The sequence below is a fragment of the Natator depressus genome, chromosome 17 (assembly GCF_965152275.1).
Source record: "Natator depressus isolate rNatDep1 chromosome 17, rNatDep2.hap1, whole genome shotgun sequence".
NCBI lineage: Eukaryota > Metazoa > Chordata > Testudines > Cheloniidae > Natator > Natator depressus.
In genome coordinates, this window is record NC_134250.1 from 15,544,816 (window position 1) to 15,571,393 (window position 26,578).

Consider the following 26,578-nt stretch of genomic DNA (forward strand, 5'->3'; position numbering starts at 1 on the left):
CTTCAAGTCATAATGGTGGCACAGATATTAAAGACTAGTGCTTATGATCACCCATGCTTACAGTTACTCACATAACAGGACATGCTGACAGAAGCATATTAAAGAGATAGTAATCACTGACTTCTTTATGCTGGGTTCTTTATGTTTGAACAATCTTTCCCTCACTTTATAGGGCACTTGCATTTTGGACATTATGATATGTGTAGGTTTTGAAACCCGATGGCTTTAAAAATGTTCTATCAGAACCCTTTGCACATATTGAAGTATAAAAATTCTGGGCCAAATTCTCTAATGGTGTAAGTTCATTATTAACACCAGCTGGGAAGATTACCCTTTGTATGCCAGACATGTTAGCGCAGGCAAGAATGCACTGGTATTGAGTTTAACCACTGCTTGCATGCAGTCAATAACAGATTAATCAAGAGAAGCACCTTTAAGAAAGTCCCAGCCAGTCAGAAGAATGGCATGCTACTCACGATCTGAGGTCTAAAGGTTGCAGGAAGTAAAGTCCAAGAAAAGTGGGGTGTCCTCAGGTTTCTTCAGTGGAGCATAAACTAGGAGGTCAAGGGAAATAAAACGCTATGGGTTCAAGCTGCACAATCTGGATCTCAAATGCTCCAAAATTCAGCGTTCAGCCCTCTGATTTGGTATTGAATCCATCTCAGTATTTAGCTACAAAGTGTTTTAACAAAGAATGCTAAATTACATGCAAGTCACATTAAGAACAATCAGTCCCATATGATAGGGAACCTAATAGTTCATAAATGAGATGCAAATTCATTTTTACGGGTGCACTATAATAAGCCAATTATTTCAGAGCTCTTCAATTATGCAGTTTCAAAAAGCAGAATTGCTTTAAATTTTTTTTTTTTTTTTTTTTTTTTTAAAGAAGCAGCTTTCGGTTTTTTCCAGATCTTTCAGGGGGAAAAAAATACATCTGCACTACAACCAGCACAAAAAATACAGGCCAAGTCACCAGCATGAGAAACACAAACATAAAAGAATAAGCCAGCTGGCAAACCACAAACATGGCAGAAGTGCAGACAATGGGCCATAAGTATCCCCATCAATTAGAGACACTCAGTAGCCCATCCTATGGCAAATTGCTATAGCTATTATGATCTGCTATCTTAACACTATGGAACCTTTGCAGCCTGATTGATATATTGGGTATGTGTAGAAATGGTGCTGTGGAAATAACTATACACAATCAAAGAGGTCTTCTGCAACTTTTGGCATTCAAGTCTGGAACAGAGCTCATTTTCCTTTACAAAAGGTAGATTTATGACTGCCAGTAGTCTCTCCCTCTCCTTTCTCAGCCAATGGTCTTGTATAAAGCAAAATAATAACCTTACTACATGACAAACAAACCCAGCCCATTTGGTCGTATCTATATTCTGTATCCTTGTGAGACAGGTTCGGCCAAGTGATCTACCCACATAAGGAAGCCTTTAGCATCCTCTTGGCTCCACAGTAGCAGATTCATCTCAGTAAATTACATATAAATACCCTCTTCATTTTAAATTAGGCCTTGGGCTGCCTTCTCACGAAAGGCCCACCAACACTGAAACGTTCTTATCTGAAACCTCTTGCACGCTTGTGGTTCAGAGAAAGTGAACCTGGAGAATGCTCATTTTCAATTTGCAAAACCAAAACCTCCTCCTTTCCACGGTTGACACTGAGTTTAGTCCCAAAGTGCCACACAACTTTTGTGTCCCTTCATTTTTATTACTGACAGTTATTGACATTGGTGGCAGAGGGAGAATCCGGAACCTGAGATTACAGAAAGAGTTATCTGAAGTGAAGGAATGAATCCCTCAACATTTTAAGGTCTGCAGAAGTAATTTTTGCACATATTCTTCATTGTAGTGCTTTGTCATATATAATGCTCCTCTTTTAGGCCTTGGCAAGTGCAGAGTTATGGCCCGCCTCCCCACCTCTGTCATCCATAGATCTCAAAGCGCTTTCCAAAGGAGGTCAGCATCTTCCACTGAAAGTCCATGGAGTTCAGCACCTAACACCCACAGGCCCATTTGCTACATGCAAACTTTACTCTCAGTGCACTAGACAAGATAACAAAATCAGTCTCAACAGGAAGGAGATCTGAACCGAGTTTGCAGTGTTACCCTCAGTTTGTTCCACTGATCATTCTTATTATCTGTATTACCTGGGAGCCCTAGGACCCCATTGTACTAGGCTCCGCACAAACAGAACAAAAAAAGAAGCTCCTTACCCCATAGAGCTTACAATCTAAGCAAATCCAGCCTGATCTTTGGTGTAGCCTTGAACGCTGAACTGAGTACACATATCCACAGTAACTTGAGAAAGGCCTAGCTCTTCTTCATTACAAATACCCCAATTTTCCAGCTGCAACATGCAACAGATTTGGACCAAATTAAGTGTGCAAACAAAAACAGGAGTGAGGTCAAAAATATGAAAGCTGCTCTGTGTTACAACCTGGCTCAGGACCCCCTGTATGGTCTTCAGGAAACCCCTTTGCTGGGACCCACATGCTTCCAAGCCACCTGGGTCTGGAACAGAGTCTCATCACTGTTTCTAGCTCTGGGTCTATAGGGCACACTCCCAGACTCAGACATTTTGTCTCAGTCCAGCCACCCTAGAGCCCCAAATCCAGAGACCCTCCTTAGTTACTTACACATGTCTCCTCAGAGTTCCACCTGGGCTGTGGGCTTCTAGTATAACCCTGTCAGAGACAACATGGCAAGAAGCCAAGGAGCACATTTCTCAGCAAAGGAATTTTTTAACACGGTGACTTCACTCTTGAAACCCGCGAGAGTTACAGATGTTTGGAAACAAAGTCCTGAGATGTACTCTCCCCTGGTCGGAGCTCACCTTGTCAAGCGTGTCTGAGGTTCATCAGTTGTTCAGGCTTGGCAGAGTCCATCCTGCCCTCTGTGTCCTGCAAGTCCTCCTTACGCATGGCAATGGTCAGCCAAGCCCGCTCTCTAACTCCGCACAGAGCAGAACCTTGGTCTGAAATACAGCTGCCATCTCTGAGACACAGAATCGTAGAACTGAGAGGTCACCTAGTCCAGTCCCCTGCACTCAAGATGGTCTACATAATATGTAGGCCTATCCCTGACAGGTGTTTGTCCAACCTGCTCTTAAAAATATCCAGTGAGGGAGATCCCACAACCTCCCTAGGCAATTTATTCCAGTGTGTAACCACCCTGACAGTTAGGAAGTTTTTCCTAATGTCAAACCTAACCCACCCTTGCTGCAATTTAAGCCCCTTGCTTCTTGTCCTACTCTCAGAGGTTAAGGAGAACAATTTCTCTCCCTCCTCCTTGTAACAACCTTTGCTGTAACATGCTACAGATCCCCCAGTCATACTTGCCCCTTCCCCTGCCCCAAGGACCCTCTGTAGAAAAAAAACATTGCTCCATAGGAGTGGGCTGGTAGTTGAATGTGGCCTTAGATTGCTCTGTGATGGCACTTGGTGTTAGGTTTTTGCTGAAGGACTTTCTCAGGCAAGGCAACTGACTGGAATGCAGTACAATAGGCTGCCTTTGGGCACGTCCAGGCTTGTGCACTGACAGTGCCTAAAACAGGTCAAGAGAGAGTTCATAATTTGACACACAGCCATATCCCACGGTGTTGCTCCACGATACATTATCAGGAACACCAAGGGAGCAAGGCAAAATTATATCAGGGCTGCTTTAAACTGCTTAGATTTTGCAAGAGGGCAAGACAACTTGATGCCCAGGTTAGGAATTATTTAGTATGACAGATGGGCCTGAACCAAATTGCCTCTGAACTTTGGAAAACCAAAACCCAAATCTAACTCTACAGGGTGGGAATGATCTTTGTTTTTATAAATCTCAACTCCACCCACTTCTGAAGTGTTTGAAGTTTGGAATGGAACTTGTGGCTTGAGGCCATCTCTGTTTAGCACAGAAAGCTGACATAGGGAGCTTTAGAGAAGGACATCTGATGAGAGCTTTCTTACGAGCACATTCGTTGAACCTGCTCCCATTTGACCTTCTGAGACAGAGTAATTTTAATAGATTCTGGGCTCATAACACTGTAAACTATATTGTGAATACACACATCTGTCTTGGGTAAGAAGCTTAAAAATTTTCCCCCTGTAGCCAACAGGCAGTGCTAGCCATAGCTTTATTTGCAAAAGGTTAAATATTCCTTTAATTGGATTGCTGGCATTTAAGTGAAAAGCAGACTATCTTTCAGCAGTGTCCCTTTTATTTGTGACTGGAAAAATGCCTAGAGAAATGCCAAGGGAAGATTTCATTTTAATAAAAAAGAAAAGTTTAAGATCCCTTTAGAGGCTTATGTTACATCTTAAAACTACCATGAACTAATGAATTTACTCTAAAAGGTCCCCAACCACAGGCTGGAGAGACATTGCAACACTGGCATCGCTTAAGCAAGTTGACTTTTTCTGTGTGCTCTGTGTTAGTTGCCATATCTTTGTCCTTGCATTTCTAGAATAAATACAAACAAATACATAAGAAGATTTTAGTCTTTTGAAAAATTATCTAAATGAGAACAACTGCCCTACAGCAGCCTACAAACACTTCACAGCAGCATTCATGTCAGAGGCTTGCGCATAAATGGAGCAAAAAGAAAATCTCCACCCTTCCTCCCATGAGTCACTGCTGGGAGGGGAAGGGGGAGAATTACACTCCAGAAATCAGACTGCCTGGAAGAAAAGTTTCCCCCGTTAGCTCATATCGGGGTCAAGTTAAGGACCCAGTTCAGTTATCACAGGTACAACATAGGAAGCATTGTATGGGAGTGGTTAATTTAAATGTTACATCCCTTGGGAGCAGAGTGGGGATGCATAAAGAGGAATAACAGGGTCTATAAATCGCCATAAGTGACCTTATTCAGGTTAAATTATTAGGACCTGTTGTCAGATGGGTAAAATAAAAGGCAGCTGCTGGAAAGTGGATTGGGTTTAGCTTTCCATTAAAAAAAAAGAAAAAAAAAGAAAAAAATTTGTTTCAAGTGCAGCGTTGGTAACTGTGCAAGTTATAAAGTTTAATGCCAGGTTTGTGGAGAAGCAGTAATTGACCACAGTGTAATTGACTGATCTACTTTAAATGGATTTATTTGGATGTATAGAATGAGATAATCAGAAAAAATGCAGGGGTCCAGAGAGCAAGCGGAGAGGCAGGCTCAGCACTGAAGGTCTTTACAGGTGCCTTAAGGAGTATCCTATCCTAACAGCTTGTAGGATGGCTGAGCTGTCCTACAGAGAAGCCCCAGTATGCTCCAGCTCAGAAGGCAGCTCAATGGAATGCAGGACCGAAGGATTTGTGCAGCACCAGATCCTCTTATCCTGCCCCAATGTTCCCTCAACTCTGCCCCCCATAAAGCAGAAGGAGCCCCCACACCAAGGGGGTGCATACACACCCTCAAATCAAACTCTTCCCCTTCACACAGCAGAACAGTAGTGGTACAAGGGAGTGGATTTGCCCCATTGGTATAACTACAGTATCTGAAACCAGTAGCTGAACAAGGACAATTTTACACACTGGCTCAATGGCAATTACAGAGACACCAACTCTATCTTCCCCTCAAGCACTCAGGGTCAGAGACGGGGAAAAACACAACCTCAGCCATTACCAGTCTGGTCAACTTTTGCATGTCACGTTTGGTGCTTTTCTTAAAACCTCATGGCTGTGGAGAAAAGCTTGACCCCGATGCTCAGAAAGACACAAAGGAAAATCAAAAAGCAACCAAAATGTAAGATTTTTTTGTAAAAGAAACCTTATGATTTTTAAACCAATCTCATGATTTTTGGACACGTGCAGCTGGCAATAATGAACTGCTTAACTTGGTCATCCTGTGCCACAAGGCAGGTTTCTCCTTCTCTCCTCCCCAAAGCAGGCCACAGGCTTGGGACATATGGTCCCATTAGATAGCTCCAACTGCAGCTACAGGTCAGGCCCCTTGCGGAGATATCAGAAAGGCCCTGACCACAGGAAAGGAAACCTGGGAATCATCATTTGGAGCCAACAACCTCCATTTTTCTGTACTACGGCACTGGCTCTGTCCCTTGAGCTGTGATGGTTTGACTGGTAGCTGTAGGGACTAGTCACCTGGGTATTTTTATATTTATAATGAAGTTGCAAGCTGCTGCTTTTCACCATCATCCTGAGTCCTGTTTTATTGAACATCGGGCCTCAGCATCTGCAGAAACAACATTATAAAAAAATGGGAAAAGTGCCCAGAAGCCATTGAAAAGTATTACAGGTTTTAGCAAGAAAATGCTCATGTTATAAAGAATTTCACTGTCTGTTTTGTTCAGCCTAGAGTAAAACATGCCCCTTGTCATGAATATGTTGTGATACATGCTGATGAATCCTGATTATCTACAGGCAGCACCCCCAAGCCTTCAGATAATGAGGGCAGCCAGCCCAGCAGTGGCCTGCGACTTGCTGCCTAGGCAGCAGCAGGGTGGTGGTCGGTTCCAGAGCTGAAGGAAAGGAGTCCAGGGGTAGGAGCCTGTGAAAGGGAGACCAAGATTCAGGGAGGGGAGCAGTTTATCTAAACAGCCTTATTTATATCCACGAATCTTTGCGAAAGCCTTGAGGTTAAAGCACTTCTGCTCAAACGCTCCCTTCTCTGTCCCCCAACCCCCAATCTCCTCCATGCCAGATATCGGCAGAAACACAGCAGGCTTTCCTGAGACCATTCCTTGTATGGAACATCCTTTGTCTTTAGCTGAGGACACAACCAGGCTTTGGATAAGTGAGTTTTGGAGCATTGAAGGCAGCCCTGTATTTGAAATAAAGTGTTCATTACTTTGGTTACCCTGCCATTCATGGTGGCCAAAATTTTGCTCTAAGAAACATGTGTGCGCATGTAGACAGAGCTAACTAGAGTGAGATCAGTAATTGTTTCGCTGAGATAGACTGATGAAAAGCACTGTAGAATGGGCTTCCTCCTCCCCCCCCCCCCCCCATGGGTTGCAGGAGGTTTGAAAGAGACTGAGGGAGTGGAAAGCAAACCACGTGTTATTTTTGGGAGAGTGACACTGCCTGACCAGCTCCACGGGCGTCAATTATACAATGCAATGGATATTAGATACATTATATACATATCTGTATCATACATATCATGTCAAATGCCTTACATAGTATAATTGTTTATATCTGACATTTAGTCTGATTATAAGAGACTAATTTTAAAATGTGTTTGCGTTGGGTTTTGTGTATCAATATCCTACAGTGGAAATTAAAATAGTTAAGTTACAAACCCACCTCAAGAACAATAGTGGCTTATATTGGGAATGCCAGCAGACCAGTAACCACAAAAGCACTATAAAAGCACAACTCAAATACAAAATAAAAGAGGTGGCCTTTTTTAAAAAAGGTAGAGACAGTAATACACTTTTGACTGAGGGACTGAGGTAATTAAAGCACCTCTGGTCATTTTTAAATGTTCATTTTTATTTAGAATGAAAGTTTGAGTAAAAGCAGGGTGACAATAGTGACCCATACTGGCAAGTGCATTGTCATACATAGTATTGGACAGTGAGTAGGAGTTGGTTTGCAGACTGGACAGCTGCCTGTTAAATGCTGCAAACCCATTAAGATGGGGACCCTAGGTCACATCTTTTTCAAATCCTTCCCATTCTTCTGTAGCTTTAAATTGCAAGACAGTTCAAAGTAACAAGAGGGTTTTTTTCACCCCCATCACTTTCAACTTTTCACTTCCCTGTTATAGATGACTTTTGCCATGGGCCTTGTAAAAACATCCTTCAAAGGAAATGTGTTTGAACTCCTGATTTTAAATTCCATGCTGTATTGCATAAGATTAATGTCTGTCTATTTTCTATGGAGAACAAACACAAAGGTTTGTCTGCATGGAGGGTGGGGAAGGGACACTTCCTTAATTTAATGTAATTTATGTCTCTCTTGCTGCCATAAAGGAAATGGATCTCTCCCTATGCACCTAAGTAAAGCCGCATTGACTATTAATAGCCAATGAAAGGAAAACACAACTCTAAATTTCTTCTTATGTGATTACAATGGTCTAAAAGGGGAAGTCATTTTAGTACCATCTGAAATGACCAATTGTTTTCTGGAGACAAACCCGCCAGTACTAAATCAATCAACTGACTGAATCACAAACTTAATTGCATATTAATGCACCAAAAAATGATGTAATGACTATCTTGTTTATTTTGTTCCTCTCTTCTAAGCTTCTATTTGTTGTCATTAAAAGAACCTGGTTGTACTATCTATGTATTGCTCACATAGGGTGCTGTACCTTTTCTTTAGGTGATGTCTGCTTTCCAGAGGAGGACATGGATGAGAGTGAACTGGCTGATAGTCAATCTCACAAATGCCAGCAGTTTGGGGAAGGATTTCTAGGCTGTGACAGAAGTAGTATTTGATACTAAAAGGATTTGCCACACTTGACAATTTGAGGGATGTTTGTGGAATTCCCAGGGGGAAAAAAATGAATAGCCCAAAGCATACATCCAGGATTTTAACTGTTCTTCCTAGCCTCTTGCTGGATAGATCACTTTAGGGACCATATAAGCTTTTGGGGACAGGAACCACGTTTTCGTTCTGTGTTTGTACAGAGCCTAACACCTTAGGGTCCTGGCCCATGACTAGAATCCCCAGACGCATCCACAAGACAAACAATAAATAATAGACTCTTACTGATACCTATTTTTCTGTAAAAGAACAAAATAATCCTTTACATTAAAAATCAATGTTAACATGTATATTAACACACATCCCCAAAAACTTACAAACACACATGCCTCCTCCCCCCACACCACACACACACACACACAGACTTAAATTTTAAAATTAGAGAGCACGGGCTCTGCTATGCAAAAAATATGCAGGGATATTCCCAAAGAAAGAGTCATCTTTCTCTGATGTGTTCAATACTTCACATTGTATATGCCTCACCTTCGAGAACATGATGTACTGTGCCATACATCGTCTAATTTATTGACTCATAACGACATGGCGCACTCTGTAGATCTCTGCCCACTGTAGATCTACCTGTAGATCTCTCCCGTGCCAATCTTTAATCTTACACTTTCCAAGCTAGTGGCTCTGCCTATGTGCCAGTGCTGGCATGGTTTGCACAGTGAATTAGATTCATGCAACTCACCTAAACATCCCAACACTGATTTTCCTAATGACCGCGTTCATCCTCAGTGTTGGGCTAATCAAGAATGAGAATCAAGTGCGCTCACTGACAGCAAGACCCTTGTGAAGCTGCCGATTAGTAGTAGAGATGGTTCAAAGCAGGACCACTCCACCCGGATCCCCCCAGACTGTTGAATGCAAATGAATGCCCCTCCTGGCTTTGATTTTGCCAAACAAAAAAATCTGTCTGGAGAAATTTTCCCGAGCCAAAAGTACTCTTGGTTTAGTCCAGTGCTATACATCCCTGTGGGGCAGGAAGTATTTTAGTTGCCATTTTACAGGTAGGGAAACTCAGGCACAGGAAGATGATGTGACTTGCCCAAATTAACTTTATGTGCACAAACACTTCTCCATGGGGATGCAGGGGGAGGGAGGCAATCTGCTTCCTGATTTTGCCCCACGTCCTTTCACATACTGGCCGGCTGTAACACTTGCAACAACCCAACTCATCAGCTTGGTGTGTTTTGGCTGCTTCCAATACTAGACCTTCTGGGCAAAGAGGCCCTGAGCCACAATCCTTATATTAAAGAGGGAGGAGGAGGAAAGGGAAAAATAACTCAGAGATCATTTGTTCTAGATGCACAATTAGATCAACTGGTGGGACTGATGCCTGAGGCTTCTGCGTAGCTCAGCCATGTTAAACCATCTCAAGCAACACTTCTTATACTCACAAACCGGAATAAAGAGCAATGCGATATTGGGGGGGGGGGGGTCACTTGCTACAGCAGGTTTAAAATTACGCCCCAGCTACCCCATGTCTCAAAGAGACTGATGCTTACAACGGTATGTTTATTCCTTGGCCAGGCTTGAGCTCTGCCCCTAGGGGAAAGTGCTATTATGCTCAGGTTAAATTGCAATATGTAAAGATAGTGTATTGCACCGGTATACTGGTTTCTAGACCATGTTGCATATTTAGCAAAGGGAAGCTGGGAGAATCAGAAGCCACTACATACGTTATGAGCTGCAGTGCTTATGAATGGAGGAAGTAGTCTTTCAGGATAACCACATGGCCCTGCAATGCATTGCTGGCCAAACTCCCACTGGAGTCCATCAGCACCAGCAGTCGCTAGAAGCAGTCACTGTAAGGATGTGAGGTGCTCTGGCAGGGGCTAAGCTTCCTGTCTCCAAGAAGCTCAAGACCCAAAATCACAAGCTGGTATAGAAGTGAATTGCTGAAGGCCGCCAGACCTTCCCCTCCCTCAGGGCCAGATCCTGTGCTGGGACTCACATAAGGCATAAGCCAGGAGAGTCCAAAGGTAGTTTAACATTGTGTGTGTGCCATGCAGATTTTGGGCGGCTTGGAGGCTAGCGTGACCTTCCCCCTACTTCCCAGCATAAATTAGAGCAGCCCCAGCAGGTACTTTACCTTACAGCAGCTTTCCCATAGGGCTAGTTGTGGTCCTGCCGCCAGAATAGCAAGAGTGCAGAAAAGCCCTTCCCACACCCAGCCATTCCTTCCGCATGTTCCTTACCTCAGAGGTGGTGAAGGCATGTCTGCGTCACCCCTGCTCTGGAGAAATTCTTCAGGTCTGTTTCACACCAATGTTGTCCCTGCTATGACACCGTAAGAAGACCACAGCAGGGTTCTCATTATTCACTGCCAATGTATCATTGCACTTTACATGTATACCATTTGGCATCGAGTTTTTTACCAGAGCATCCCAGCGTGATTTTTTTGAACATTAAATTACATCTCACAACATCACAGTAAGGATTACACCTATTTTATCAATGGGTATTCAGAGGCACAAAAGGTGGACAGGGACTTGTCCGAGGCTACGTATGGAGTTAATGGCACGGCCACGGGAAAAACCCAGGAGTCCTTAAAGTCCCCTGCTCTAACTACTGGATGATTTTTCTTTTGTTTCACACATAGACTTGTCACTAAGTTTAATCACACCAAGAGATCAGAAGACTATTTAAAAATCACATATGCCTGTTTCCTCAGTGTATATGTTATTGAGTGAACAAGAATTCTCTTGTACAGCTCCACTTAAATGGAAGCACACTGCCTAAATATCAATACTTGCTATGATTAATATTGCTGTTTATATTAGCAATGAATTGGGTTCGCACAAAAATAATTAGCACAGCATGCCTAGGTATTATTTGCTCCTAATTATATCAGAGTTCATTTCAATGACAGCACTATGTCACACCACATAAACAACAACCAATTATGAATAGCCAGAAATTTGTTACCTTAAAATATTTCCCTGTGTAATAGCCTGCGTTATGGTGGGATAACATTATAAACTGAGGTGGATAACTGTTTTGGTGAATTCATGGGTGAAGTTACTAACGAACACATCAATGAAAAGAATCCTGCTCTTGGGGCATTGAGTTTTTTTAAAAAACCTCATTCAAATTCTGAAGGTGTAGGTTAGTTGGTTGGGTTTTAAGTATGAAGAATAGAGCTGGGTGAACAACAGATTTTTCTGTTTGCTGGCATTTCCAAACATATATACATACATAGATAAATGGTTTGGGTCAAATCAAATTAAGAGAGACAACTAAAACCTCTTTTTCCTCCCCCTCAGGGCACTTTATCAATGGCACCTAAGTCTTGAAATATTGTTTTCTGACTGAAACTATTCAGCAAATTCATGTCAAATGTGCAAATAGTTTTGGATTGGCCGACACTGCATTTTTTAATGCATAATTTATTTGCACAAGTCTACCATCGAGTGTGAGCTAGTGGCTAGAATACTGGGCTGTCTGTCAGGACTCCTGGCTTCTCTTTCCAGTTCTACCACTGACTTGTGCATGATCTTATTTACTTCTTTGTTATTCATTCAAGTTTGTTCTGTTAGTACACATTGAGAGCCCAGGCCAATCCCTGGCTACCCTAGATAGAGTCTTGTGGCACACCCAGACTCAGGCAATTCCCCCTCCCGCCCCCCCCCCCACTACACTACACTGGCAGCAACATAAACATAACCAAAATGCAGTAAATCCAGCCAACAAAATCATCCCGAATTCCCCTCCTAGAGCTCCCCAGCCTTGCTATTCTCCTAACTCCTTTGAGCAAGTCATTTAACCACTCTGTTCTCCATCTGTAAAGCAGGGGGTACTGCCAGGACTTACGTGCTCACAGGAGTATCATGAGACTTCATGTACTAAGGATTTGGAAGCGCACTGAGATACTTGGATGACATGAGTGTTATGGGCTCCCTTCTGCAAGCTGCTCAGCATTCTCTGCCGGGTCCAGCAAAGCACTAAGCCGACTGGTATGTGTAAAACAGCAAACCTACCTAGAACAGTTTTACAATAAGAGGTAGAGTTAGACACAAGTGTCTAATACTTGTTCTGACTCGAGGGCATAAGGGGAAGCTTTTACTTTGCTCTCAACCATAGCCTTTTCTAGGCTGGCCCCTGATGGCACCTGTAACGCTTGAGCTGATGAAAACAGCCTTACGACAAACTCGGAGCAGAGCGACACAGCCTCAGAAATATCTGAAGGATAAGAATTCACAGATTGTGTCACAAAAGCAAATACAAACTTCCCTATGCTGATCGCTAATTATTAAAGACAAAGTTGGAAGTTAATTAATACCTCTTGCCAATATCTGTCAAATGTACATATATCTAACAAATGCTACAGACCCCCCACAGTATGCCCATAAATCAATCCAGGCAGGATTAACATACTTTGCATCTTTATGGTGTGCTACTGCCCCCCTGTGTAATAAACATTTCTAACAGCGATCCTAGAATTGAAAAAGGCGAGGCTGGTTTTCTTTAATGCAGAGCCGTTTGGGTATTGTAGCACTGTATGACCCCACACCTCTGCACCGAAGAGCAAAATGAAAAATCAGATGACTTAATATTTCAGTGGAGGAGGACTTATTTTTTCACCTATCCAGAACAGTATTGCTCCTTCCTATTTCCTCCATAACCACAACAGGTTCACCTCTAGCTCTCAGGTAGACATGTACGCTATTTTGTGGCGTAGCCCAGAAAGCAACAAATTAGAGGACTCTTGGGGACAGTCTTTTCAGAATAGTTCAACTCTTATGTAGGGCCACAATGACCAGGGTCTGAGAGTGCTCACTCTGTTGAATGTGACACTTAACCAAAAAATAAAAAAAATCAGTCAACAAATGTCACTTTAGGTGACTAAATGGGGACTGATCTCTTCAGAAACTCTGGTCCCCCACTGTGCGTTCTCAGCACCTGGAAATCTGGTCCTGCATGAGTACAGACTCACGAGAAGAAACGGTCCATAAAGCTTTATTAGCCTGTTTCCAAGGGTGATGAGCACATCCCATTGCCCACTGATATAGTTTGGTGCTCATTCGCCCCAACTCCACCAAGTTCCAGCTTATGCCAGCGTTCACGGTATAGCCCCATTTATTAATCGGGGATTCAACAGGGGACCTTCAGAGCTAAAAGCATGAGCTGTTTCAGCTGGAGCTAAAAAGCCAAGGTTTTCCAAATGGGGGTGTAATTTTCATATTCTCTGCTACAGAGGGGGACCTGTAACAGACACTCACCATACACTGATGCAGCTTGGGGCAGCTGGAAATGCTGTAAGAGCAACATCTAGAGGAAATAGAGTTCAAATCCTATCAACAGTTCAGTTTTTTTATTTTCCTCCCAAAAGATGCCACCACCAGACAGGTCCCGTCAAATGTGAACAAACTTCTCCATGTGACCACTGACTAATCAGCACATCACAGAATAAACCCTATTCAATTCACGACAGAAGCAGTCTGGTCTATAGATAACTAGTCTTTTTATTGTTGCATATTGACACATCTTGTGCATCTTCACAACTAGTATCCAGTTTCTCTGAGGGACAGCTACATTAAGCTGATAAACAGGTAAATGGGGACTATTGTACTTCAAATAAGACTCAAATTAGGCTTGTTTGTTTGTTTCTTTGACCTTAGGTCAATGCACTTTCATTGCAATTAAGTTCCCTGATAAGATTACTCCTGCCAAGGAGCACAGCATGAAAATTACTCTATTAGTAGATCAAATTTCAGCTGAATTTTTTCGGGCGTACTGAATTCTGCCCTCTTGTTGAGTGATTGGCAAGCAGAACTCCTAGTATATCAGGCATGGCATTGACCAATGTGGTGAAATTAAGGCTATCAGATTTGGAGCAAAAAGGACACTTTGTTGTGTAATGTTGAGAGGCTTATCTAGCATGGGGTGGGGGCCATTTAGGAAGAAACTGGGCAATGCCATTAGGCGTAATGAGATTCGGAATTAAAACAGAGGGGAAATTCCAGTTAAGAAAAGGGAAAAGTTAGGCTGATCCTTAGCAATCTTCCTGACAATGAGATCTTTTATTTTATGGAAGACTCTCCCAAAGGAGATTCTGTCACTATTCCTCCCCTTATGCTACTTGTCTATTTATAGTGTAAGCTGGTTAAGGGAGGGACTGTCTCTTATTATGTGTTTGTACCATGCCTAGCACAATGGGCCCCTAATCTTGAGTGGCCACAACTGTGCAAATTAAAACACCACCACCACTAAAAGGAAGCAGAGATGCCCTATTGCCTGGCTCATTTAAAGCTATGCCAGTGAAGTACTTGAACAAAATTGTTTTACAAAGTCTCAAAATTTGCATTTGGATTGGCTAATATTTTCAGTAACAACATTTGGGAGCCGAGGTCTACTTAGCACCTCCACATTCGGGAGGTTTCTGTGTCTAGTATCGCATTCACTTGGAATTATTTAATGAAAATGCTTAACTTTTTTCCAATACATAAGCCCAAATCCTGGTCCCACTGAAGTCAATGGCGAAAACAGTGCCTGCGGTCCTCAACCTTTTCCATACCGTGACTCCACGTTACAACGGAAAAATGCATTGGGACCCCCTTTCCCACCGAACCATAAAGATTGGAGGGTAGTTGCAACCTCTGGGCCTGTTCATACCCCCGAGCTATGGACTAGGGGCTGGCAGCTTTCCAAGGAGTTCAGAGATCAGCCTAGCTGAGGTGAGAAGCTAGCAATAACCTTTTGCCCAGCAGCTCTCAATACAACTCTGCAGACAGCCCCAACGTTAGGTATGTGCACAGCGTCACGGACGGCAACAGTAGTCACAGTTGGTTGTTTTACTAACGGCCCTCCTAGCCAATAGGAATATAGCAACTGCGTAGTAATCCAATTTAGCTCCCATCCTCTGAACAAATTAACCCTTGGGTTGCTGTATTAAACTCACCATGCAAAGCATGTATCTAACAAGTGCCAAAAGATACGAGGGCAGTCCAATACCTGACAAACAGAAAGAGCTATGTAACTGCATCACTCAGATTGTAAAGCTCATCATTTCCATCCTCCAGAAAGGTTTATGACAGGATGTACAATTGATGTACGGTTACCCACAGAAATTTATTATTAAAACAGAGGTTTAAAAATATGCATGCAAAGGTTAAAAATCGGTTTTGTTCATGTAGAATATCTTTTTTTTTTTTTAAGTATGAAACAGTCATTTGCCAGGGTTTCAAAGCCATCTGTTTTCAAAGCCTACCTTCCTTGTTGTTTACCACAGGCTGTCTATCTGTTTTAACAACCTCCAGTGGGATTTCACACACCTCATTATGCAAAAGTACTATTTATGCATTCACTCCAGCACTTGTCTAACTAATCTGCACTCATAACACCTTCCACGGAAGATGCAGCATCCCTCTTCAGAGGCTGCAGATCAAAAACAATAGTAGATGGTGTCATAGCAAGAGAAAACATAGCCTCCTGCGTATTACTGTTGTGATACAGGCCTAATCGGAGACTGCTTGGAGCTTATAAAAGAAAACAGCAAACACAACCATTCTGTCACAAGAGATTTTGCATTATGTATAAGATTAAAAGCTAGCGTTGTATTTTTTTAAGCTTAGACAGACTATTCTTCATGGTCAAAATGTTTTTAACCTTTGGTCTTTTAGGGCTTAATTCTGGCAAGGCGCTGAGCACTCCCAGCTTGCGCTGATTAAAGGCACTCAGTATGTCATTTTAACAACATATCACTCGCAAGCTTTCCATCTGTACCAAGCGGCTCTGACCTCTGACAGAGCATTAAACTGCTGTTTACAGCCTCCTTTCGCCTCCCACTGCTCCCTCCCTCCAGATATGTTCACATAATTGGCAGATCATTGACAACAACAGACCTTCAGGACTGCTATGGTCTGTCATGTCAAGGCCTGCTTGGGAACCCTTTAAACACACATCCTTGACATAAACCATCATGTTAAGAGCTTGCTGGGAGGCTTTAATTCATGAATTATTAACATGATAGACTACAATATCTGGAGCCGTTATGGTCTATCACACCAGGTTAGCTGCTGCGCATCCTCACTAGCTATGTAGAAGTTTTTTAAAATTACCCCCATTGACATATTTGATCAGGTGTATTTAGAGGTTTCCAGGTTAAACGTCTCAGAATTCTTTTTAATTATTCCCCCCCTCCAAACTCCCCCCCCTCTACCCCCCCAAAAACAATCCACATTGTCTGGAAAATACTGAAGACCTCTTGGCATTTCTGTTTATTGTAACTCTAGAACTAAAAACAAAAATGGTTGCTGCCCAACTGATTTTACACTAAATTTAGTTTAGAAAGGTTAGGAAAAAACTCTCTCCTGGACTAAACACTTGCAATTCAAGTTAGCCATTATAGCTCAGTATCAGGAAAGCCTGAATTTTTAACTGCTGGGGTGGGGGGGAGGGGGGAGGATACCTTGTCTGTAGATAGCACTTTTCATCCACAGAGCTCCTTTGTAAAGTACTTTGAGATAAGCATCATCCCCCTTCTACACATTGGGAACTGAGACAAGAAGTAACTTTCAAGTTCATCTGGCAGATCCGAGACTAGAACCCTTGTCTGCTGAGTACCACTCCATCTCGCTACCCTCTGGGCCACACTGCCTCTCACTAATGGTTAACAAATGATTTCTTTTTTTCCTGATTTAGAAGGGGATTAACAAATTAAAGGTTGAATTAGGATTCGAGCTGGGTGACATTTTTCAAGCAAATTTTTTTTTCCAGTGACAATTGCAGATTCAGCAACATTCAAATGTTTTGTAAATTCGTGTTGGTTTTGCTGAATTACTTGAGTAAAAATTAAATTTAAAAAAAGGCCCAATGTGTAAAATATTCTACAATTGTACCTTTTGGTGCATTCCTTTTAAACATTTTTTACCCTTCTTCCTCCACCCACTCCCATTCACCACCTTATTTTCCTGCCTTTTTTTTTAAGACCCCTCCCCAGTTCCTGTGTCTGATGGCTAACAAGCATGACAATGCATGTAATGTAACAAGGGAGTTTCACAGCTCCTGGTAAGAGCAATTTCACTGACAAGTTTAATTTGTCCTTGTTGTTTCCATTTATAGTCCCCTTTGAATAATCATATAACACGACTTGTTTCATCAAGTCCTCAAAGTCCCAGAGCAGCTGGCTTCAGCACAGGCAGCTTGTGTTCGAGTATTGATAGTCGCTCTCTCAGTCTTGGCTAAGATAACGATTTGAGTGGTCATGCAATTTTTGTACTGAATTATCTCGTCTCAAGAGCAAATGGTGATAATGTTAATATCTCAAGAGACATGAACACAGTGTCAGCATTTGCATCGTTCCCTGCCTCAGTTTTCCATATGTAAAATGGAGATAGTATTACCCACATTTGTAATGCACTTTGGTCTTTGATAACACCCTTTACTAGAAGAGCTCATGTTTTATAATTAATTCTAGATCCTATGTATACAATATATTCTAGAGAAACATTAAGTAAATGCACTGCATTATTTATCTTCGTTATGGTATAATTATTTCCCCTTCCCCCTCTGTATTTATCTTTCCAATCCTCTCTTTCCTCACTCAGTTTCTCCAAAAGCTCCTGGGTACTTGTGTCCACAATACAGGCGCAATTGGATAAATAAGCAAATCCCTCTCAAATTTTCCTTGTGTAACAACACAGAGATGCGAGTGATCCTATGAACAATGTCAATATATTAGGAGGCCCCATCTCACATATATGGGGGTACTGTGTTAAAAAACATATTTAAACACTGTTTAGATATGCAGAGCTCATTCCACAGGTTACTGGAGCCCTGTGCTCATAGACTTTAAATCAAGATTTGAGGACTCCAGTATCTCAGCCAGAGGTTATGGGCCTACTATAGGAGTGCGTGGGTATGGTCTTGTGGCCTGCAATCAGACTAGATGGTCTGGCTTTAAAGACTTCCACTTAAACTGGACCAGGCTGGCTTTCAGCAGGTGTGAACACCACTTTCACCAGAACAATTTCAGCCAGCAGAATGACAATCTGAACAGCACTAAAATGATTCAGACAAATGGTCCTTCCTCCTGTTGCCTTGCCCTGCACCACTGGCCTTTCAGAATCTCCCAGAATCTGCCACTTCTGGGACCTGTGCCCCGAACTATGGGACAGCCCCCAGCAGGGACACTGCAACTGAAACAGTTCAGAACGGCACGGATATGGACATGGGGCAAAAACGGAGAGTCGCAGAGGGATGCACCGAAATGGTTGTGCTTCAGCGGGCATTGTCCCATCCATCACTTCATTTAGGAACAGTTCAATTCTCTTGGGTAGCGCTGGCCGAGGGGGCCAGAGCTGAAAATCTGGATACTTCTCACTTTGTCAGACACAATACAAGACTCCCCCCTCCTTATCATGCTGTTTTCCCAGAATGGCTTCCTGGTTGTATTTCCATCATTTAACTTTTTTACGACAATGGGTTGTTGACCTATCACTCAGGCCCCAACCTAGAGAACCAAGGGACTGCTTTTTGTTCCTATCCTTTCACCTGTCTGGCTTGGATGTCTCTCCGTTGACCAGCATAGCTCTCGGGGTCACTGGAACACACAAGCCTTCCCACCACGTCAAGGTGCACTTCTCAGGGAAGGGGCGTTGAGAACCTGAAACTCTGGGTATGCCTACACAGCAATGAGAGGTGTGACTGCAGCATGTGTAGACAGACCCAAGCCAACTTTGATCCAGCTAGCTTGAGTAACAAGAGCAGTGAAGTCGTGGCATCGTGGGCTGTACAATCCCACCTAGAACCCGTGGTGTTTATCCAAGTGGCTAACCTGCATGGCCATGGCTTCACTGCTATTGTTATTGGAGCTAGCTAGATCAAAGCTAGCTCAGGTATGCCTCCGCATGCTGCATTCATACCTCTGATGGCAGCATACACATACCCTAGGTCAGCAATCTTCTCGAATGCCCTTTTCTAGTCCCACCCATGGTGTAATCTAGAAAACGGTTTTGTTTTGCCCACATACTGGCCATTTAAAACCCAACAGAAGCCAGGCTACCAGACAAGTTGTTTATTTAAACAGAGTTTTCAAATATGCAGTACTGGGAGCCTAAAATCATTGCTCTTTGAGGAGTTAAAATGTTGTGTATTTCAACACTGCTAAGGTTGTCGCAGATAGACAAGAGCTCAGATATTCCATGGTAGAGCCAATGCTTTGTTCCTAAATCACCCCTTGTGAGCAGCCAAACGGATTGTTATTTTAATTTAACTTGCTACAACAATTCCACTTCTGGGCTGAGACCAAGTGTAAGAAATTTCAGCTCAAAGGAAATAAATGCCTCTTGATAGTGTCTGAGTATTGGTTCAATAGCCAGTAACGCCTCTGATGTAGATGTGTGTTTAGGATTGGGCAAGCGCTCAGAGGCATATTTATCCATCATTCAGTACTGATTCCTTCAACTGCTGATGTAACAGTAGAAAGAGACACCATCAAGCAGGCTGCCCTGCATCACTCAGTCTTGCTGTATCCCTGCCCCACATGCACCATGTTTTCATGATCTGTTTAGGGCCAGCTTACTCTGCTAACACTTGCACATTAGTCAAACAGCAGGAATAAGACTGGCAGAATCTTCCCCTTAGGCTGTAAGTTCTCCAGGGCAGTGAACATTCTCCTCTGACTAGTCTGTAAAGCACCTGCACCCTATTGGAGCTATAGCAATAAGAAGTGCTTCATATGTTTTTACGTTGTGTCAACTTCTATAGAACAAACATTCATTTTCCCTTTCTTTCTTTCTTTAAAACATTCTTCATTTTGGTTCCATATTAAAATAAAAAAATAGAGGGTCAGAACTAGATCTCTGAAGATGGATATAAATCTCTCTCCTTAGGTTTCTAATGAAGCTTGAAATTAACATGTTTTTTTATTTCATCGTCATCTCTCAGAGATTTTCAACTCTTTAGGACAAGAACCCATTCCTTCCTGTTCTACATGCCGTACAGTACATCATCACTGCTCAGTAAATAAATAATTAGCTAAGTCTTCACTGCTTTAAGAGGAAACACACGAGACAAATTACAAGATAAGCCATAGGATCTTGGAGACAGCGTGTTGGACTTATTTAATAAGTTTGCACAAATGAAAAGTTATTCCTCTATAGATTCTAACCTTTTTCAAGCAGGTCAATGATTAAGCCTGAACTATTTTAAAATGTCTATTAAACATTAAAGTAGGGGATGGCGATGCTACACAAACCCTGAGTGCCAGAGAGTGAGCTGTTTAGGGTTATGTATCCACCCTAGAGTTAAGCCTTACTATGTTTGCTGGGGAGAACCTAGACAAAATATTTTGCCCTGTTTATCTAATCTTCAGTACCTACATGGCTCCCATTATTGTAATCTATTTGCCCTCAGAGCACTGCATAGGGAGGTCCTATTATTCCCATTTTAGGGATGGGGAACCAGGGCACAGAGAGGTTAAATGACTTGCCCAAGATCATACAGGAGGTTTGTGAAAGAGCAGGGAATTGAATCTAGGAGTTTTGAGTGCCAGACTAATGCCACTGTACTATGTACTGTATTCTCCTTGTACCTTACGTTAGGAATGGGTCCAAACCCAATTCCCAAGTCTAGATCTGAAATTTATATCTCTGTGATGGGCAGAACCAAAAATCTCATACTCAAATATTCCTCAACTTCGTTAGTTCATAATCAAACTTTCACAAAGTTTGGGATGTTTGTGTTAGCCCACTTTAGGGAGAGAGGTTTGAGTTGCAAACTTGAATCTGGATTTTGGGTCTGGAGTTTTGATTCCAGTGGAGACAAATCTTCAGTATGCAGCTTACTGTATTGTAAACAGCGGCCACCACATTGTCCACAGTACACAGATGAAAGCTTCATGCATGTCCCTCTAATGCCAGCACAGGCAACTTGTACAGTCGTTAGGCATCAGAATAGAAATCTCTCTAATTTGACACCTTACTTTACACCATCGTTTTTAGAGCTAGCTGGGAAACAGCATTTCCATTTCACAGGATATTCTGACATTTAAAAAAAATTATCCCGAATAAGAACGAAAAGTTGAAAATTTTTAATTAATTGTGAAACAAAAAAATTCTGAAATATTTCATTTCAGAAATATTGAAGCAACTGCATTGCAATGTTTCCTTTCCATAAGATCAGAATGCTTTTTTCCAACTTTATCATTATGATATATATATATTTTATATATGTATACTGTATTACATGTGCTGAAATGATAACTTTAAAATAAAGCATTATGACCTTATCAAAATTTAACATTTTGATAATTTCTCAATTTTGAAATAATCAATACATTCCCATGAAACATTTTATTTTCTTGAATCGGCATTTTCCAGTGAATAATGGGTACAGTGGAAAGTTTTCAACCAGCTCTAATCTTTTTATATCATTCACAGTTTAAGACAATGACTTAGCGAACTGTGGTTTGGAGCAAAAAGTAACTAATGATTTGGGATACATTAAATTAAGTTTCCTACCAAGAGAATTAACAATATGGAGCTAGTCGGGTGTTCCCTTTACATGTTGAAAACTTGGTATTTACATGTTTTTTTTTAATTTGACACCTTTTGACCAGAAAAATCAGAGCAATGAAGATGAACAGTCTTTATATATCCTTTGAAGAGGAAAATTCCCCTCTGTTTTCCCCATGAGTTTATAAATCTTTCCTCCAAGCCCTACATCATTAGGATCAATTCAATACTGTACTCGTCTGTGAAAAGTGCATTTGAAGTATTAACGGGAGTTTCGATCTGTTCCTGCTATTCAACCCCTTGCACTCAAAATTCATGACTGTATAAGAACATAAGAATGGCCATACTGGGTCAGACCAATGGTCCATCTAGCCCAATAGCCTGTCTTCTGACTGTGACTCATGCAGATACTTCAGATGGACTGAACAGAACAGGGCAATTATCAATTGATTGATACCTTCTTGTCCAGTCCCAGCTTCTGTCCCAGAGGTTCAGGATACCCAGAGCATGCGGTCGCATCCTTGACCATCTTGACTAATCGCCATTGATGGACCTATCCTCCATGAACGTATCTAATTCTTTTTTGAGCCCAGTTATACTTTTACACTTCACAACATCCCCTGGCAATGAGTTCCATGTGTTGATTTAGCAAGATTGGGCAACTTTTCCCAGCATAGTTGAACTCCTGGGTTCTTTTGTCCAATTTTAATATGCCCCACCTTACCAGTTATTAACTCTCTCAATGTAAACCATATAAATCTAATATTCTGACAAATAAAATTTCTCATTTTGTAAATATAGAATCTGCTTCTACTGTAGCGGGTCAAAGACCAACACCAACATTTGCAACCTTGGGTGCCCATCTAACATTTATATTTTCAGAGGTATTGACACTTGATGTTGCCACTGAATTTAAATGGAACATGCAGCACCTTTGAAAATGAGTCCATTTATTTAGGTTCCTAAATATGGATTTGGGTGCCTGACTTTAGGCAACCAAGTTAGAAAATTTTGCCCCAGGTGCTTAGTAAATAGGTACAGTGACATTCTGTAAAAACAGCATATTTCTTACTATGGGCTGGACACGGTCTCAGTTTCCATATTTTGGACATCTATTTGCTTTAAATTTGGTAGCAGCCTCTACATAGAAATCATGCATCCCGGTACAAGCCCTGAGTGCTATAGCTCGAACTGTGCATGTGTCCTCGATGTAAAATCAGATGGTGTTATAGCATGGCAACTTGCTTTCATTACTGGGCAGGAAGTAGTTGAAACATTCTCTCTGAAATTCTTCACATTAAGGATGAAACTGAACCAAACCCCCACATCTGGATGTCAACCTCACTGACTGACAGAAACAAAACCTTGCATAGAATCCTGATCCCCACTTAAGTCAATGGAAAAACTTTCAAGGACTTACTAAGGTCAGAATTTCACTCCATGCATCCCTTTGTTCCCGAACGTTGGTAGCTCAAAACGCGGACATGAGCCCATATTTTCACAGATGCAGAGTATTTGGTTTTTCCTTCAGTCTGGAGATAAATCATAATAAAAAAATATCAGATTGTGCATGAACCTATTTGTATTATCATAGCACTTAGGAGCTTTGTTCATGGATCAGGACCCCATCATGCTAGGGTTCCCCATCAGAACAAAAAGATGGTCCCTGCCCCAAAGAGCTGACAATCTAAGTAATAGATCTGGGATTCTGGTTCCAGCAGGAACACAAAGCTTCCGTATGTAGCTTGTTTTCTTTTAAAACAGTGGACATTACAGCATGGGCATTAGTAGAGAGAGTCAAGCTTCAAATGATTTCCTTTCATGTCATACCACATGATGTTTGAGCTCCTAATCCTCGCCCTTAAGACTCATTGTCAATCAACAGCCATGTCTATCTCTATTCATTTCATCCTTCACTCCTCCTTCCTAACCATTTTCCACTCTTAGTGTCACACTTTGTTTCATGTCATCCTGGACATTTGGAAAAAGAGTCCCTTTTCCCATACACCAAATGCCTTTCTCTTCCTTCTTCCCAGGCCACTTCTCTAATTACGCTTTCCTATGCTGACCCAATGCCATCTCAGAACTGTACCACTGTCTCATACATCATATTTGTCCACAAAAGACAGAAGAGGGGTAGCATTTGCTAAAGCATGTAAGTGACTTAAGGAACACACACCCCTTTGAATGTCAATAGGTCTTGGACACTTAAGTCATTTAGATGCTTTTGAAAACCTCACCTGAGGTCTCTGCCCCAAAAGCTTATAATCCAGTTCAAAGTATCATGTGCACTTACAGTATATATATACACACTAAATGAAATCAGCAGACAACAACAAGGAACACACCACCCGCAAAAGACCAGTCTAAAATCAGGGGAAGCATTTGTCAATTTTTGTAGCCAACTGTGCTGAACAAACTCTAAAAACTCCGTGTGCACCGATACATACAAGTGTGTTTTAGTTCACGGAGCAAGGACATAAGCGCTGCTAGGAAATATTTGAGATTTACTGGAGAATTCTGGGTGCACAAGGCAAAATGGTACATCACAAGCTTGATGTGCTCTTTTGAATGCCAACAACCACTCTGATTTTCTAGCTCACAGCTTCAGAGCTCTGCCAGTGTCAGAAATCTGGCAACAAAGCGAGTGCCTGTGATGTGCTCATTTTGAAATCTTGATATCATTGGAACTTGTTAATCAGACAGATGTGTTTGTGGATTAATACTTTTACCCAATTTAGTTCCAGAAATGTGAGGTCTGAAACTGCCAGCTTTCATAACATGCTTTAAGCTGTAGTTTAAAATTTGACTTCACAGGAAAGCTAAAGTGAATTTAATTGATTCCCTCAGACCTGATCTCTCGTAACTAGCAGCTACAACATCAATGTTTGGTGAATAAATGTTATTTTTAATTTACCTTAAAAAAAAAACAACCCTGCTGGGATTACAGAAATGTGTTTTTTCTAAAATTAATTGGGTGACTTTTATCCATTGCATTCACTCTAGCTCCTTTCATATTCAGTCACCCCAGATTTTCAGCCAGAGTTAACGAGTCCCATTAAATATACAGGGCCACAGTTATCTCTAGTGTAATTCCACCAAAGCCAAAAGTATTAACCCAGGAGGGTAAGAATATGGCCCACAGTGCTTGTACAGTGGTCCTGTGGTCTAGTAGCCATCCGAATGTGAGGTTATTCAAATCTGATTTTGGGTCCCTTGGGTCCCAGTAAAGAATGCTTTGGCCACAGCGAATTGAGCACTTGAGGATGAAGGAGTTCCTGCTAATATTCAGAAACTCAGTCTAACCACCTTAAAGCTTCAACCAAAGACACATTAAATTGTAAAGTGAGCCACATCTGTATTGAAGTAGTCATCTACCATCCAGTTGCACTATTTACAAAAGTAATAATTAGCATTTAGATTTTGGTGTCATGGTGTTCATATAAACAGGCAGACTACATAGCTAAATAAGGGGACAGAACCAAACCAAAGGCCTCTATAGGTCTGGCTGCCAAAAGGCATTGTGCCTACTTTGCATGATAGCATCCTTGTTTGCAAAAGGTGATTCCCCATGAAGTACACCCCAGAAAGGGGAATAAAAAGAACTCACCAACAATGACAAAATGATACCAAACTGCTAGAGCCAGGATGCATTTGAGGATAGGGTGGGGTGGAGAGAGAGGTTGGTAAAGATGCCTCCTGTGAAACCTGAAATACATTTCACAATAAAACAGTATTTTCTGGATTTCTCTTCCCTTTTTGGTTGTCGTCATTCTTGTTTGTTTCTTTAAACAGGCGCAATAAAATGAGAGGGCCAAATCCTCAAGTCAATACAGCTGTACTGATTCACACCAGATGAGGATCTTTGGCCCAGTTGCATCGTTTCCTGAGAGTAAATTTAACCATACTAAATCATGGGGCAAATCCACCCACAGTGTCCAGTCCAAGTGTCTCAAATGGTCAGGAGTGACATCCACAGGAGGAAGGGGTAGTTTCCTCCCTACCCCATGTCAAAGAAGCTGGGCCAGTCCAATAGCTAAAGCTGTCCTTCCAACCATACTGTCTGTGTCTTGAACCACTGCAGTTTCACCATGTGCCCACACTAATATTGTTATAAAACTTCAGCTCCTAAAACTTATCCCACTGTCTCCAGGAGCAGTGGATTCTGGGAGATCTTAAAACAGCATCATAGTTGGAGAAGGAACTAAGTTGGTGCAGGCAAAATGGTTATGATTAAGAGAGTATTTATTTCTTATTATCAATGTAAATGGTATACATTTCTTTGCTGAGCTGGTTGACATTTTCCAATTTTTATTGTTGTTGTTTTTTTACAAAAATGTTTGCTAAAATTTTGATGCAAAAAACCACCCATCTCCCCTGTGGTAAAACATTGATTAAAACAAAAAAAAAAAGTAATTGAATTTTTCTAGGTTTTAACCACATCTATTCAAGTATAAAAGAAAGAACGACATTTTTTGCTCACCCCAAAATTATATGACATGACCATTAATCACCATCAAGGGCAAATAAATTTTTGGGGGGGGGCGGGGCAGGAAAATCCTCTTTTTGCACTTAGCCAGTTGTGTAAGTTCTTCTCCCAGTGGGAGTCTCAGTTTGTGATCAGAGGATTTAGGGCAAAATAAGCAGCTAGAGCTGATGAACTGAAGTGAAAAGAAGAGA

General features: G+C 41.7%; 3 long non-coding RNA genes across 3 annotated transcripts in view; 2 read left to right on the forward strand and 1 right to left on the reverse strand.

Moving 5' to 3' along the window:
- Positions 1-26,578, forward strand: part of LOC142000427 (uncharacterized) — a 238,662-nt gene that overhangs the window by 99,816 nt on the left and 112,268 nt on the right. The gene's annotated exons all lie outside the window — the stretch shown is intronic.
- Positions 1-26,578, forward strand: part of LOC142000424 (uncharacterized) — a 48,673-nt gene that overhangs the window by 16,311 nt on the left and 5,784 nt on the right. The gene's annotated exons all lie outside the window — the stretch shown is intronic.
- On the reverse strand, positions 482-23,424 carry LOC142000428 (uncharacterized). The gene is made up of 3 exons (XR_012642246.1): positions 23,319-23,424; positions 10,640-10,721; positions 482-554 (listed from the first exon to the last, which is right to left on the reverse strand). It is a non-coding gene; the product is annotated as an uncharacterized LOC142000428 (long non-coding RNA).